This window comes from Drosophila subpulchrella, unplaced genomic scaffold, assembly GCF_014743375.2.
Source record: "Drosophila subpulchrella strain 33 F10 #4 breed RU33 unplaced genomic scaffold, RU_Dsub_v1.1 Primary Assembly Seq28, whole genome shotgun sequence".
Classification (NCBI taxonomy): domain Eukaryota; kingdom Metazoa; phylum Arthropoda; class Insecta; order Diptera; family Drosophilidae; genus Drosophila; species Drosophila subpulchrella.
In genome coordinates this window covers 1,620,628-1,638,272 of record NW_023665563.1, presented here as the reverse complement: position 1 = coordinate 1,638,272, position 17,645 = coordinate 1,620,628, and the positions used below count along the sequence as shown (strand labels likewise).

Genomic DNA, 17,645 nt, shown 5'->3' with positions numbered 1-17,645 from the left:
ATTTTCCATTGGCTTGTTGACAATTAAATTTGGGTTCTTATTTCTTAGAGGGTGTCTTGAGGGTGACTGCATAATGTGTGCATGTATGTGTGGGTGTGTGGACATGTACATAGGAGTATGTTGTGCTATGGATATGTCACTATATATATATATCTAAATGCTAAGAATCGTACCAATCGCAGTGTTATTTTAAATGATATGATTAACAAAGAAAACCATTGCATGGTCAGTAGTATCGCTACCGTCCGCTAATGGCTTCACTACCAGTTCCAGTTGGAACCCATGACATTAAGTCAACATGGGGTTGGAATTGGAAAAAAAATTACTAGCACTCAGGCAAAGACAAAGTTTTCTACCTTAGTAGCATTTGTGCGACTACTGAGATCAACTGCTGAGCTGTAGACCCCGGATCGCCAGAGGGAGTTTCTCTGGCAACAACCGTGGTCTCCTTATCGACCGCGATCTCTTTGCGCTTAAGAGAATCGTGTTCAGATAGCACGCGGCTAGTAGCTGCGACTCAAGCAGATGCGTATTCATACGCCCTTTTCGGATCACTTCCGTAACAGAGTTTTAGGGAGCCGCCTGATAGAGATAATCAGAAACTGCAAGTGAGACAGAGGCATATGTCAAACGAAATATCAAAATTAATTTTAATTAATAACAAATGTATATTTGAACTATCTGGTTTTTTGTATATGGGCATTTCCAGGGGTCGCGAACGTACGTTTGTACGCAATTAGAGCAAATAAAAAATAGAAAAAAAATGTTTTCTGAATTTTGTTTTTTGCTATTCTATAGCATTTTGTTAGCTCTTTGCTTAGTGTAAATGATGGGGTTTATTGAACTATCATTTTTATAATATTGGCAAAAAACATGCGGTCGCGAACTTACGCAAAATGGAAGTCGACTTCGCCTTAATCTAGTAAAATGGAAAAATCTGCGAATTGGGGCGGAATATTCTAAAGCAATAACTTTACTTTCAAAACATTCATGTAGCTTTCTATTGAGTCTATTCGCAAGGAAATATCTCCGTTTGATTTTTTTATTGAATTAAGTACCGGTCGCGAACGTACGGGTCGCGAACGTACGATTTTTCAATGTTGTTTTTTTAACAGATAATTGACCATTTTTTCGCCCTCATTGGATTTTTACCTTCTTATTAGATTGCAATAAAGAGATTTGGTAGAAAAAGTGCAAACAAATCATGTTTTCCTTGCGAAATAATTAAACAAAAAAATGTCTTTGAAAGTGGCTAAAAATGAAAAAAAAATTACATTTTTTCAGTTTTCAGGGAAATTTCTTCATCAAAGCAAATGAAATATGCTATGACTCCACTGTATTATGAAAATATGGCCATTTATTTGTGAAAATACGCAAAAAATACGATGATTACTAAGATTTTTTGCTTTCGGTCCTGGCTGACCATTTGGCGGATTTGCCCATATATAATAATATAACATTAAAAATAAAATAGGTAAGAGCGCTATATTCGAGTGCCTCGACTATCAGATAAAACTTACTCAGCTAAAGTGACCCCATGTTGATTAAGGTATGCAAAAGCATATGTATTGTTAAGCAAATCGAAATCCCATTTACACTTTGAAAAAATATTTAGGCACGTGGGCGCCGTGGTAACCTGATTCTGATCAAGAATATATATACTTTACAGGGTCGCAAACGCTTCCTTCCAGCTGTTACATTACGAATACAATATACCCGTTTACTTTACGAGTAACGGGTATAATAATATGCGGTAATATAAAGCTCAAAATGTTTTGTATAAAAATACAAAATATAACCATATTACAGAAAATAATATAGATATTAATTGGTTTTTCGTGTAATTTTTACATACAACTTGAAAAAAAACTATAGTCAATGGCACTTAAGGGAGTGTGAGGGAGATGAAGATATGCATGCAGCAAATTTCTTCGTTTCCTAGATTTCTGATTCTGATCAACGCCACCTAGCGTCTATTCCATTAGTTTCTTATAACTTTTTAATGAATGTTTCGATTTTAACAATTTTTGGCCTTCAGATTGATAATTAAACCAAAATATATAACTTTACATAATATTAAAAAACGTGGGCGCCAGACAGACAGATTTTGCATTATGGGGATTTATGGGCGTTAGAATGGCAGTGGCACACCGATGTATCAACCTTGTGCTCCGCAGGAAGCCATATTATCTGCGTGCCTAATCTCAATATTCTAGCTTTTATAGTTTCCAATATCTCAGCGTTCATACGGACATAAATACAGACAGATGAACATAGCTAGAGCGATTCGGCTAGTGCTCCTGATCAAAAATATATATAATATATACGGTCGCAAATGCTTCCTTCTACCTGTTCCATACTTCCGGACGTATCTAATACACCCTTTTACTCTACGATTAACTAGTATAAAAACACCGTTCGGCAAGCCGAAGTTTCTATACCCATGCAGGTCGTTCCTGTGGGTGCATTGTATGTATACAGCTTTCAGATTTTTAGAAAACTAAGAACTAATTACAGAAATTTTAAGCTAATGTTCCATTTTAATTTACTCCGTATATGTTTACCGAGAACGAAATATAACGGTCTTTATATTATTTTGACATTAATTATTCGATCGTTTCTATAGCAGCTATATGGTAAAGTCGTCCGGTTTGTTTTAAATTTTATTCGAAATTCTGAAATGTTAAAAGATTAATATTAACAAAAGTAGAAGCCTATATGTCAAATATCTCCAGTTTTAATTTTTATTACATAAAAAGTTTTTGTTTTCTATTGGAGCTATAGGATATGGTTGTCTCATCCAGCTCGTTCTGTCTTATATACAATAATACAAATAATACTTTTGGCTTCTTCCAGATATATATATCTTTTGACTAAAATCAAATTTATCTTTGTAATAAATCTCTCCGTATTAAAAAATGTAAAATTGTAAAAATGTAAATTATGTTATTAAAAAGCACGACATGTCTGAAAAAAACAACTACCCTTCTGTAGACCTTGTCCGTTTTTGTTTAGTTGTTTTTGTAATGCAGTTACTAAATTATTTCCTAGAAAGCTATTACAATCCATATAATCTCTTTTAGGGAGCAGAGCGGGGGAGAGGAAAATATTTGTTTACACGACAAAAGTTTAATGTTTATGGAGCCAATTAAATTAAAATGTATTTCTATATCAGGCCTTAATAACTTTGTTCGGAAAAAGGCTACGACTTAGGTAAAGGTATTAAACGAACCGATAAAGTTTCAGGCTCACTCGATAAAGAGCTTGGACGAAAATTTGTATTTTTTTAAATATTAATTTTTTGAAACTAGACTCAAAATACTATTTGTTCGTCTTTTTATATTACACTTTCCTACGATATACCGCTAAAAAATATATTTTTTGTCTTTAAAATACAAATGAAAAAATTTTCATTTTCTTCGGGATACATATATGTATGTTTCACAAATTTTTAAAAAATACGTTTTTTTAAAACATAGTAGTTTAAAATAAAATCTTTTTATAAATAAACAAAACTAAACCAATTCTTGAATTTTAGAAACTTTTAATTTGCATTTGGTTTTCCAATTTTAGTCCGTAAGTTCCCCTTACTTTTCACCCCCGTTTTATAATACTCTGGCTAAATAATATAATACCGCTCCAAATTTAAGGAAATGAAACGCTTTGCCAAAATCCTAATATCCCTATTCTACGTCATTGTTCAGCTCATTTATTAAATCAGTTGTTAAAATAACAGTCGTCATTGCTTCTCAGGAATTTCTCTGGCTACCGCGAGCGTAACGTTGTCTCTTTGTCGTATTATTTATTATTTTTATGTAGCCTAGCGTTACAAGTTTCACAAACTTTTGAATTATTACGCTAGTTACTACATAATGACAATATTTCTTGAGATACTGCATAGTTGTTTACACAGGTATTACTTATAATATTTTATACTTATTTTAAATTTAACTTAACTTATCTTCTAATTATTAAAGTAATTCAGTTTAGGCAATTCTTTTAAGATGTTTTGAGATCATAAGGCAGATCGTTCGTCCCTAAGAGCACAGTAACCTTGTGCTCGGAAAAATAAAATTACTAGTTCTATAATCAAAAGCAAATAAAATAATAAACAACTTTTAATCAATTTGTGAAAATAAAAAAAAAAACTAAAAACTAAACTAAGAAATAAACTGCAAATTTTAGTTATAGTTATAAAGCGTACAATATGGCACAATTGGGAAATTGTCAAAGTTCTATCCTTTCCACAAATGACTCATAAAATGGACACGCATAAGCATTGTTAAAGCACAAACCCCGCCCTATGGAAACCAATTCAACCTGTTTAATGAGGGGCAGTCTATTTCCTTAATATTGATCAGGTATAAATATAATTAATTTGTTTTTCGTCAGTTATTATAATTAGATATGTTGTATTTAGAAAAGTGAAATCATAATGTTAAAATATCGTACTAATCGATCGTGAATGAAAAGACAATAAGCTAGAGTTTTCGTTACTTGTTGTGTTTTGCGCCTTATGAAAGTGGCACCATCATATTTCCTAGAATACATCGTAGGGTATCTTGACGAATGAAGGGTAGGGTATGAAGACTTTTTTTTTGGGATTTGTTGACATTACCAAAAATAAAAAAACCTAATTTTTGGTGGAATTTGGTGAACTAGAAATCAAACAAATTAATTTGTTCAATTTAAACCAAGAACTGAAGAACCAAATTTTTTAGGTGTACAGTTACTTTTGTATTTCATTATTGTACCTTTTTAACTTTTCGTGAAGGAAAAATAAATAATTTTTACTTAGAAAGGCAGACGTTAACTTCCTTGGTACTGGTAGAATTGATTGGATACAGTTTCATATACTTAGTAAAAGCATCGATAACAAATAACAAATGTTTCCTGTTGGAATTGATACACGGCAGCGGACAGAAATGGTCGATATGGGTAGTATCGAAGGGAACCATGGCTTCTTCGGTACTGAATAAAGAATGGAAGAAATAACGGAAAACAATACTTATTTTTTAAATCAATAACACATTTACCAACACCAAGGTGTCCTTACTTTTCATGAGTTATTAGGATTAACTGATCTTGCTTAAGGTTTGTAGCATACAAATAAAACTTTCCGCCATCATTCTTTTTAAAAACTATTCCATCAATTATTTAAAGCAACTAACAGAATATTTCTCTAAATTGTCTCGAAGTTTGACATGTTCCGGGTCCCTAATCTGTTCGGTCTGTAAAAGTAAATCTATATCATCAGAGGTAGCTCCAATTACATTCACTACGGTATTGACCTTGACATCGCGCAGGATAGACGGCTTATAGGTTTTACATGAATCTGTTACACTGGCGGGGAGATGTTCCTCAGGAAGACTAAAGGTAACTGAAGGGCTTACGGAATCACACGGTTTCTCGAATTCACACGGATCAACTTACATAGGCTGCTCAAACGGTTCTATCGGTTTCTCGGATTCACTACCATCAACGGCTTAGGCTTGGCTGAAACACACGGATCGCACACTTCATCTGCCACGGCTCTAATGCGGTTTGTCGACTTAAAGCATCCATATGTGTCATGTTGGAACCAGGTCTGTGTACAATAGAATAGTTATAGTTTTCCAATTTCAAGGACCATCGTCTGAACAAGGGAGTTCAAATCGGTATAAACATAAACCTGATGTTTTCGTACTATCTCATGAAGCACGTTAGAGATAAATCTCTGAAACATAGCGGGGCCATTTTTCAGGCCAAAAGGGCTACAAAGGTATTCGTAATGATCGTCAGGTGTTATAAATGCGGTGTACTTTACTGATTCAGGATCCATACCGATGAGATGTAATCCACTCTTCAAGTCCATAACCGAAAATACCCATTTTCCTTCAAGATATTTTAAACAGTCTTCAATCAGAGGGGATTGAAATTAATCTTTAATTGTAAGTTTATTTAGTCCTCTATAATCAATGTACATCCGAATTTTACTGTTCTTTTTTTTGACAAGGACAATGGGAGAGGGATACGGCGATTGACTAGTCTTATATTGTTACTATCAAATAATTTGGCTACTGTTTCATTATCAACGCCGCTTTCTAAATACAATAATCTTATCTGTGCATTATGGAAGGGAGTAGTATCAGTAAACTGTAGACTCAATAAACATTTAGGCGACCTGCCCGCATTAGATATCTTGTCTTAATAACACCAGTTTACAAAAAAAAATTGATGAAACACGCCTTTCAGGAAACCTTTGTTTTCCGGTAAGATACATCTCCCTGATTAAGAAAAGGGCACTTAAAATTTTTTCTATAGTACCAATTTTTTTTTAAGTGTAAAAAACGTTATTCGCACTTTTTTATTTTCTAACTCGAGTTGTGATAAACCGAATTCGGTCATAAAAGACTCAAGGAAACTGACGTTATGCATTACAACTTGCGCCAAATTCTTACGTTCCCCAACACTGAAAATTTAAAATAATGTTTAACGGCTGCTGCACCCCAATACTGAACTTGGGTATATACCTTTAAAAATCTGTAAAAAATCGATTTACCAACGGATTGTCGTGATCGATGGCGCATATTCTCCGTTAAGGTTCAGCCTTCAAGAAAACAACATAAAACTAATTTCGGTTTTTAGGCGTGTATTTTTAAAGAAGCCATTTATGCCAGCGTTTTTGCATTTTTTCCAACTTTTTCAACTTTGACGAATTACGAATGAATGGAACTCAATGATGTGTTTAAGAAAGTTAAAGAGCATTCTATTACCTGTAAAATGAGTCTTTGATGACTCGGTTTATCACAACTCGAGTTAGAAAATAAAAAAGTGCAAAAAACTTTTTTTACACTTAAAAAAAATTGGTACCATAGAAAAAATTTTAAGTGCCCTTTTCTTAATCAGGGATATGTATCTTACCGGAAAACAACGGTTTCCTGAAAGGCGTATTTCATCAATTTTTTTTTGTAAGCTTGTGTAATTACACTGGTCGGCATATGTATTTTGACAAAACAAAAGTTAAACATACTCATAATTTGAATTTACTTCTTTTAAACTTTTGCCATCAATGGAAAGGTAATTTAAATGCCGTTTGAATGATACAATACATTTCTTAACCCATTCAGTATTTATTGAAAATGAAATAGTACGCAACTTTTTCGCGATACGAGATAGATTGCTGCTAGCGTTTTTCGATGAATGAAACATCGATTTCAATTAACATAATTATTATTAAAAAATCATGAAGTATGTTAAAGTCTTTACAACTCTTCAGGCCTTTTTTATTTTTACGTGTCCACAATTGCTGTGCGTAATGCTCTAGATGCGGTATCGATATCGTTTTTACAATCGCAATTTTAATTAAAAAACGTTTGATTATAAAGTGATTGTCAAAACCGTTGAGTGGGACCAATTTAAAAAGACATTTGAATTGCATACCACTTGCAAAAAGAGCAAGTGTACATGGCGACAACGTCAACAAACAACTTAGTGGCAAGTGCAGGGTAATCTTCAGTCAGAGCAGTACGGAAATTTCTAATATCCGAGCCCCGAGTTAAAAGCCTAGACTAGGCCTAATAGGAAGTAAAAGGGAATTATATCAGTAGCGGAATATAATCGGAAGATGGCCCGAACTTTCCGACGGTATGGTGGCTGCAGGGCATACCTCTATCCACTGTAAAATCAATGGCATTCGGAAGATGATCATTGTTCCAAGGAAAATGCGTGAGTCCCCCAGTATTTAAATTTTTTCCTGATATATGCGTCATGTTTTAAATAATCTTGTTAAACTATAGTAAAGTTGGCATTGTTACGAATCCAATGTATCGTTATACGATCATAAATTTCGCTTTAATAATGTGTTGATAATCTTATGTTAACCCATACAAAAATAAGATATTTGTCTTCTTTTTCAGAAGCTAGATACATACATCTTCAAATATTATAAAGGAATTAGTGGTCGCGTGGTCGCCGAAAAAGCAGCAGATTATTTAGTTACACATATGGTGAAGGACAAGAAAATATGTGAATTGGGATTGGTGAAACGGGAAAATAATGGAAGAAAGAAGATAACGAAAAATAAAATTCTGAAAACAAATCTTTCGAATGCTACGAATGTCGTTACTAAAATATTGAGAAATCAAAAACCATTAGACATCCGTTTACTGGACCTGCGCTTTGTATCTAATCCGAACTATGTGTTTCTGTCCAAAGTAGCACCTCTTACTCAACCCGAAGAACCTTATCATCCCGCTTTCGAGTTCTCAATCGACACTAACACAGCAGCAGGTGTTAGAAGAAAAATTAGAAAAGTAAACTAAGCGTTTACAGTGTTTCGCAAGGCTGACATTCGTTGGCTAAACTTTTATATATCAAGCTTTGATTGGGGTTCGACTCTACTCATCCCAAATTATGGACGATGCTATAAATTCAAAATTTTTCTGCAACAACTGATTCTGTCCCATAAACGAAAGCTCACTATTTGTTGATCTACAACGTCTTAGGGCCGTCTATTCACCTGGTCCCAATGGAATTCCTTGCTGAGTGCTTTGATATTGCGCGGAGGCCTTAGCAAGCCCCTTCTAAAATTGTTTACCTTATCTTTAGAGTATTCACAATTTCCCCATATGTGGAAGGAATCGTTGTTAATTCAAAGTGGAAGCAAATAATTATTGAGGTATCCTAAAGTTTTATTTATTATTGTTAAATATTACTACTCTCCATTTGCAGCACCTCTGTAAATAAATTTAAAAAATATTTTCAAGCAGATGTTACTTACACTGACTTTATTAAAACATTTGAATCTGTAAATCAAACTTGAATTATTGGCGTTCCCTGTTCCAAAAAATACTTCTTAAAAATTGGATCCAAGTGTAAGGAAAATACTTTTTGTCGTGTCAATCCTCAATATGTGACATACACGCTGAGTGAGGGCTCATTGAATGGAATAACACTTTTAAACGATCTTGGTGATTTGTTGGACCCAAGACTAAGGTTTCCATTGTGAATAAAGTCAGGGGCGCTCTTGACTTTATTAAAAGGTGGTCAAAGGCATTTGATAATCCTTATATTATTAAGACCTTATTTATTTCGCTTGTCCCCCCGATACTTGAGTATGGATAACCCGTCACCTATACGATCATGTTGCTCGTGTCAAATTTGAACAGAAGAACTTTTTGCTATTTGCTTTAAGGCGCCTAAACTGGAATGCGAACCCAATTTTACCTTCTTATTCTAGTAGATTACGTCTAATTAATTTACCCTCCCAAGCCAACTGCAGAACGATGCTTGGAACAGTGTTTATTTTAAACCTTTTTCAAGATGAAATTGATAGCCTGAACTTAATTAGCCAGCTAAACTTTTCAGTTCAATCCAGATTAACAAGAAATCACATTATCCACTTTTAAATCATTGTATATCTAACTATGACTTGCATGAACCTTTCAGAGTATTATGTTCTGACTATAATAGACTTTATCCTATTATCTCAATATCTGACTCTTATTATAATCTTCGCCGCAAAATTAAATCTGAGATTTTTAATTACAAATTAGTTTTATTTTAAAAGTAATAAAAGTAAACATCAAAGATGTTCAAAAATATATTCTTACTATTAAAAAGATAAGCTAATATACATAGTATACAAATTTTAAGCAAATGGTTTTAGAATTATTTATATTCTAAGACATTATGTAAATGGAAGTTTTAAAAATCCAATCAATTCCAATTGGTAAGGCGACTACTTCTGATGCGAGAGGACCAAGGTTCCGATTAAAGCTGTGACAACATCGATGGTACTATTGGTGGAGAGCCTTTCGTGGCACTATCGATGTTTTTTCAACTATCACGATACTGTCGAGCAAATTAAAATTGACTTCAAAAATACTAAGGAAGACTAAATCAGGAAAAATCTTTTGAAAATAATTATGTTGTGGGGACCACCTAATAAGTCCCAACCCCGTGCCAGCGTCTATGGGTGAATGTCAAACAGCTTCCTTGGGTTCGTGAACGGAGATCTCTCTCTCCCCGTAGACTTGACACGAGAAGGTTAAGTGCAAGCTCCGCTGATAGCGAATAAAACTTATAGAAAAAATAAAAGGTCGCTGTGATATTGAACCACCCACAATGTTTTTGTTATTTAGAAAAAATCTAGTGACGTTCGCATTTCAAACAAACAAAAGATCTGATATCAACTTTTGTGACGAAAACGTATTATACGATCTAATAAATAAATAAACTTTCTAAATTTTTACATTTGGCACGCTGCAATTCAATTTGCCTGTACGATTTTTAAAAAGCGTGTCGAATTGGAAAAGTTTAGAAAGTGTATTTATTTAGTAGATCGTACAACTATAATACATTTTCGTCACAAAATCTGATATCAGAACTTTGGTTTGTTGAAGGTGGTTTGGTAGTGAAGGTCACTAGATTTTTATCTCATTAAGTGGTGTTTTTGTTTGATATGATAGAACTAAATTATGAAAAATCATATGAAAACAATTAAAATATTTGTTATTTAGTTTTTTTTCGAACCTTGCTATAATATAAAATTAAAATTGATTAAAACAAGAAAGGAAGTTATTATATACCCTTGCAGCTATAATTGTTAAATTTAAAAACACAAAAAAATGATATTCCCAATAGTATAAGATAATATGTCAAAAAACACCGAAGCTATAATTTGTTTCATATTATTTTCCTACCAATTTTTCGATCGTTCCTATGACAGCTATATGATATAGTCGTCCGATTTTAAAAAAAATAAATTCGAAATTCAGAACTAATTAATAAATGTTATTTCCAAGCGTAGGAGATTATATGTTAAGGAACACCGAAGCTATAATTTGTTTTATATTATTTTTTTTCCAATTTTCCGATCGTTCCTATGGCAGCTATATGATATAGACGTCCGATTTTGATAAAATTAAATTCGAAATTCAGAACTAATTAAAAAATGTTATTTGCAAGCGTTGGAGGTTATATGTTGAAAAACACCGAAGCTATAATTTGTTTTATATTATTTTTTCATCAATTTTCCGATGGTTCCTATGGCAGCTATATGATATTGTCGTCCGATTTCGATAAAATTTAATTCAAAATTCAAAACTAATTAACAAATGTTATTTCCAAGCGCAGGAGGTTATATGCTAAAAAACACCAAAGATATAATTCTTTTAAATTTTTTTTTCCGATTATTCCTATGGGAGCTATAAGATATAGTTGTCCGATCCGGCTGGTTCCGACTTATATACTACCTGCAAAAGATATAAGACTTTTGGGAAAGTTTCAGCCCGATAGCTTTAAAACTGAGAGACTAGTTTGCGTAGAAACGGACGGACAGACGGACTTGGCTGATCAAGAATATATATACTTTATGGGGTCGGAAACGTCTCCTTCACTGCGTTGCAAACTTCTGACTGAAATCAATATACCCTCTGCAAGGGTATAAAAAGAAAGTACAAGTACGAGCCGACTTTTATTTTAATTAAAATGATTACACTAGTTAACGAAAAATATTTTGAATATTATGCAAGAGGGATGACGGTAGATCATGGAAGACAACTAGGTACCAAAAAAAGTTAGATAAATGGTTTTAGGGTAATTATACCCGTTACTCGTAGAGTAAAAGGGTATACTAGATTCGTCGGCAGAAGAAAGCGTTTCCGACCCCATAAAGTGTATATATTCTTGATCCGTCTGTCTGTCCGTCCGGATGAACGATGAGATCTCGGAAACTATAAGAGCTAGGCTATTGAGATTTGGCATGCAGATTCCTGAGATTCTTACGCAGCGCAAGTTTGTTTCAGCAGAGTGCCACGCCCACTCTAACGCCCACAAACCGCCCAAAATTTTTGCTCCTACAGTTTTAATGCTAGAATAAAAATTTTAACTGAAATGTATTGTTCTCATCAATACCAATCGATTGACCCAAAAAAAAGTTTGCCACGCCCACTTTAAAGCCCACAAACCGCCCACAAACTTCAAAAAATCGTAAATATGAACGTGGATAACTCGGAAACTATTAAAGATAGAGAAGTGGGATTTCAGATTTAGATTCCGTAGGCTTGAGCGCAGCGCAAGTTTGTCACCCGAATATGCCACGCCCACTCTAACGCCCAAAAACCGACCAAGCCTGCTGCGCCCACAATTTTCATGCTAGATACAAAATTTTAATTGAAATGTATTGGTCTCGTCAATAACTATCGATTGATTTAAAAAAAAACTTTGCCACGCCACTCTAACGCCCACAAACCGCTCAAGCCTGTGGCGCCCACAATTTTCATGCTAGATAAAAAAGGTTAACTGAAATGTATTGGTCTCGTCAATACCTATCGATTGACTTTTCCACGCCCACTCTAACGCCCACAACACTTAAATCTGTCTACCGCCGGTAGGTGGCGCATTTCAATCTCGCTTTGCTGCTTGCATATCTCCATTTTCCTTTGGTCCCTTTAGCTGAGTAACGCGTATCTGATAGTCGAGGTACTCGACTATAGCGTCCTTCCTTGTTTTTTAATAAAATGCTTTTTTTCAAGAATAATTTGTTGGTATCTCCGTCGCGCGAAGAATACAAAATTTAAACTTTTGGGGTGTCCGTGCAGAAGCGGTGTTGAAACGAAAAATTTAAATTTAACAAACACATTTGATATTTCCTTAATAAGGTTGTTTATGGGAAAAACAACGAATTTGCCACCCTTAGGATATACATAAAAATTAAAAACGGTATGCTCAATTAAATATATGCAGTGTTTATCAAAGAAAGTTCGGAGCTACACTGTCGCACTGGATATGCTTACAAGTAGTTTGGCTGAATAGATAACGCGACAGATTTAGCGAGATAAGAAAAGAAGAGACAGGCAAAGAGGTAAGAGCTGACAAGGGCGGTGCAGGTGTGGTTGGGCACCTGAGTAGGTGCTGGCGGTCTGATGCCAAAAATAAAATTTTCTTTGGTGGCAAAATTCTTTTGTTAGTTCAAACAAATGATTTTTTGACAATACAAATGTATTTCATGTCTTTGGAATTTGACGACAATTTTTATAATTTCTCTCTCTTATGGAAAACCGCCTCTAAAATATAAATCTTAAATGAAAGTAATTTGTATTTTTCTTGGAATCTATTGGCCACTGTATGATTTAACTTCGGTTTAAAGCTACTTCATGAGGATATAATGTTAGATTTTTTATAGCAATAAAGCCAATAAATCGATTCAACATTCCAGTGTTTTATTCAATAAGTTTTTTTTAAGATTTTAGATGATTTTTGTACTTGGTGTATCGGGATTTTGTTGAGAAGAAAATGCATTTGAACTGCTATGGCGCCGTTATAAGGAAATTGTAGTTCATGCAAGGGCTCGGAACCCAGCAATTGATGTCAACTTGAAAAAAAATATTGCATTGCTTTTTTAAGGAAATGACCTCCAGTTTATGCCCTTCCTGGCGATATGAACACATAAAAGGTATAAACGGTTTTAACTTGTGAAAATTCTCGTGGCGTCACTGTGGCTCACAATAGTCCCTGTTCATTTCATTACGCGTGCCTAAATGGAAATCTCATCGTTGATTAACTTGCTAATGACAATGAAATAATCATTTGGCGCTGAAAACATACCACATGCTAGCGGTCCAATTGTATTTAATTTTGAGTTGATTTGCATTTTTTTCGGAGCAACTGAATTGTCACGTCGTCTCCTTTCTTCAGAGACTATTGGGATCTAACTAGCTGGGAAAAATAAATTGACATTTACTATTTTTTGACCAGTGTAAAAATAGGGAACATCTTTGGGGCCATATACCACGTGGACAAATTTTAAGCACTTTTTGAACCCCCTCCCCCACTCGTGGACAATCGTGGATTTTTAACTAACCCCCCTCCCCCCCCCCCCCCCCCCTATTTTTGTCCACGTGGGCTATTTTATTGAAATTTTTTTTTAATTTAAGTTTAAAAGTGGAATAACATAAAGGTTAAAATTAAATTTTTACGTTGTCCACGTGGACATTTATCTCGAGGGAAAATCGTGGACTTTTGACAGCATCAGGACATCCCAAAAGTGCTTCATTGCATTGAAATCTGAAAGTAGAGCAACCCAAGTTTTTTTTTTTTGGGCACAATGCTTAGGATCGTTGTCTTGTTCGATCCAAAATTTACTATCAAGTCTCAGTTTCGTAGCGATATGATCCACATTTTCAATTAGGATGTCAATATACTTATTGCGATCCATTGCGTATTCAAGAAAACAAGATTTTTAATCCTCTGGCCGCCATACATTCCCAAATCATTTAGCCACCACCAGCGTTTTTAAAAGTTGGCCGTTTTTAGCCGTTTATCCCGAGTACCCATAATTTGCTATCGTACCAAAAAATCACATTTTCTAGAGCTCCTTGTGCTAATTTTATAATTTTTTTTGCAAATTTTATCCGCTTGATTTCATTGACTAACGATATGCGTGGTTCTCTCGTGCAGAACGGCTGTTATAGTCTTCTTGGAGTTGGAAATCTTGTGTTCTTGAATCCACAATGGATCACAAGTATATCGATATCCTTGTTGAAAATTAGGTTCAAAGCGCCACGAAACTGGGACTCGGAAACAATTTTGATCTCAATGCCATTAAGCATTCGTGGGATGTCCTTGAGCGCATGATCCGCCCTCGCACCATTATATCAAAGGATATGCTGAAAAGTCATAGTGGAGGAATGGAATAAAATAAAAGAGATGGATGTAGGGAAATTAGTCCAATCGATGCAAAATGGTTTGACTGAATTTATACAAAATAAAGGGTATCCGATTATGTACTAAATTTTACGTATTTTGCCAGAAATACGTATTTTTCTTATGATACATAAGAACAGTGCATTTGTACGCATACTTTTTTTGATGGAATATTATGCCATTTTGTTCATTTTATTTATATTATGAAATGTTTAAGTTGTAAAGGTTAATGCGTTACATCAAATTAAAACTAAATAAATGCACTAATTGTAACCAAAATATATACAATTTATAAAATTTGTTTATTACTTTTAACTCGAAAGTTGCGGAACATGTTTGTACGCGTACCTTTTCTGGCAAGTGTATGTGGGATGTTTTATATCAGCCTGAACCAATTTTTGAATGGAATATTTTTTGTGGCAACTACAATTTAGAACACCGTTCGATGATAAATAATGCAGGAATGAAATAGATTCGTGTTTAGATATGTATGTATAAAAAGGCCAATGTGCGAAGTGGTGCCCGGGTTGATACCGACCATGTAAATATGCATATATGTACACATGTGTCAACTGAATTTAAGTAATCCCAATTACTCAAATGTTTGAGAGGTCACATACATACGTTTAAATGGCACCAAATTGTTATGTATATAATACTGTTGAAAGGAAAAACTGCACCTGCGTTTAATATGTATTATTTTCGAAAATATAAGTTGTTTTATTATGATCGGCACCAACTATTATCGTTTACAAATACAAAACATTAATGCCTTAAGATTTAAGTAATCTCTAAATTAACTTATACTCTTTAGTCTTGTTGCAAGATCATTTAATTATAACTATAGGGAATCGAACGGTTAAGAGAGCTCGATACGATTTTAAATGCTATGTATAGTAGCGATGCTGAAAACATCGATGCCTCCAGCATCGATGATTTTTTAAACGATGTTTTCCGAGGGCTTTCGAAGTTTTCAAAGTTCACTCGCATTGCATGTGGCATGGTCTTACTATCAAGCAGCTGGGCTTGTTGCCAAACAAAAATAAATCAATTGGAGCAATTTAAAAGAGAAGAGTATGCTGGTGCACAAAGAAATTAAAATAAAAATAAATGAAATGTTCAACGAATGTTTTTATTTACGTAAATTAGAAGTTTAAGGCTTCCTTCTCGTTCGACAGATGCTTCGCCATCTTTCCCGAGCCATCTGTAGTCCAGCTCCGAATCCCAATAGGCATATTGGACCTTTAGGAAGTGGGAGCCAGATTGGGAACGTGGTTGTTCCGCCTGATGCTGCAGGAAGTCGCCCCGCATCCTGGTAATGGCTCCACCAGCTGTCCCTTAGCGGGCGACCTTATTTCCTCCTCCGTATAGAAGCCGGCGACCCCATCCCTTCTGCACGAACACCGCCAAAGATAAAATTTCTTTTTCTTTGGGCCGCGGCTAACGGCGTTCATCGAAATTCACTCTCTAAATCTGGTACTTTTTCTGGTATATCCTTAGCTCATCTGAGTACCGCGCTGAAAAACAGACCCGACGAAAAACGTTAGCCGCGTTTCTGCCTCTCGCTCACTCCTATGGTTAACTCGCAATTTTTGTCGATGTGAGTACTGGGCTTAAATATGTAAAAAAAAATAGAAAGACCAAAGTAAGTATATTCATAAGTTTCAAATGGATATATATGACAAATTCCGGAATAACGACAAAAACCAACTTTTGCTGGAGGTACTTCACAAAACTTAACGATAAAGGTGTTAGGTATACCAAATGCGCAAAAGAATTAAAATCGTTTGGGAACACAACAATCCTGAAAGATTACCTGCATGCAGTGCATAAAATAAAGCCTAGTACTCACATCGACGAAAACCGCGAGCTAACCATAGGAGTGAGCGAGAGGCAAACAGGCGGCTAAAGGTTTTCGTCGGGTCTGTTTTTCAGCGCGGTACTCAGATGAGCTAAGGAAGTACCAGAAAAAATACCAAATTTCGGGAGTGAATTTTCGATGAACGCCGTTAGCCGCGGCCCAAAGAATAAGAAATTTAATCTTTGGCGGTGTTCGTGCAGAAGCGGTGGGGAATTTAAAAATTAAAAATGGAAGAAAAACACCCAAAACGGCTAAAGGTCAGTGCAGATGAAAAAGGATGCCTAATCCAAGCTGTTACCCATTATTGTGGGACTTGACCGACAGGAAGCAGTACCACAACGGGTCAAATCCGCAGAATAGTTGAAGCGCTGGAGGAGATCCACTAGAGAATCCCAGTGGGAAGGAACATGAGACATCGCTTGATCTCCGACGAGCTCCATTGAGGACTCCTCCTTCACCAGCTACTTGGCAGCTGGTGATGGAGCGGATATAGAGGATGCGCCGGCTTCTATAGGGAGGAGGAAATAAGGTCGCCCGCTAAGGGACAGCTGGAGAAGCTATCACCAGCCATTATTGGCCAGCTCGGAGCTGGACTACAGATGGCGCGGGAAAGATGGCGGAGCATCCGTGGGACGAGAAGGAAGCCTTTAACTTCTAATTTACATAAATTAAAACATTTAATTTAATAACTTAATTTATTTTTATTTCTTTATGCACCAGCAGACTCTTCGTTTTAAATTGCTCCAATTGATTTGTTATCCGTTTGACAACAAGCCCAGCTGCTTGACAGTAAGACCATGCCACAAGCATGGCTGGTGAACTTTGAAAACTTCGGTCACACCACAAAGAATAAGATTTTTCGACTAGTGAAACTCTTAGCCGATTTGAGTACTAGGCTTAAGTAAAGATGACGTGGAAATCGAACAGAATGAACCAAAAAGGATTGCTATTGAATCATTCATATATTTATAATTTTAAGTTATTTCATTACATATCTAAAAGTCTATAAAATAGAATTCCTACGAAGGCTTGTTTGTGATTATTGATATAAATTAAATAATAGAGTGAAGCTTTATTCAAATTTATTAAAAAATTC

General features: G+C 35.0%; 1 long non-coding RNA gene across 4 annotated transcripts in view; it reads right to left on the bottom strand.

Annotated features, from left to right (window-relative positions):
• The window catches only part of LOC119559658, a 36,754-nt gene extending 21,161 nt beyond the window's left edge, over positions 1 to 15,593 (bottom strand). The window contains exon 1 of one of the 4 annotated variants that reach the window (XR_005220904.1): positions 15,313 to 15,593. This is a non-coding gene — a long non-coding RNA (uncharacterized LOC119559658). The remainder of the gene's footprint in view (positions 1 to 15,312) is intronic. The other 3 variants (XR_005220905.1, XR_005220901.1, XR_005220902.1) reach the window with 3 other exon arrangements.
• Between the last annotated feature and the right edge of the window lie 2,052 nt (positions 15,594 to 17,645).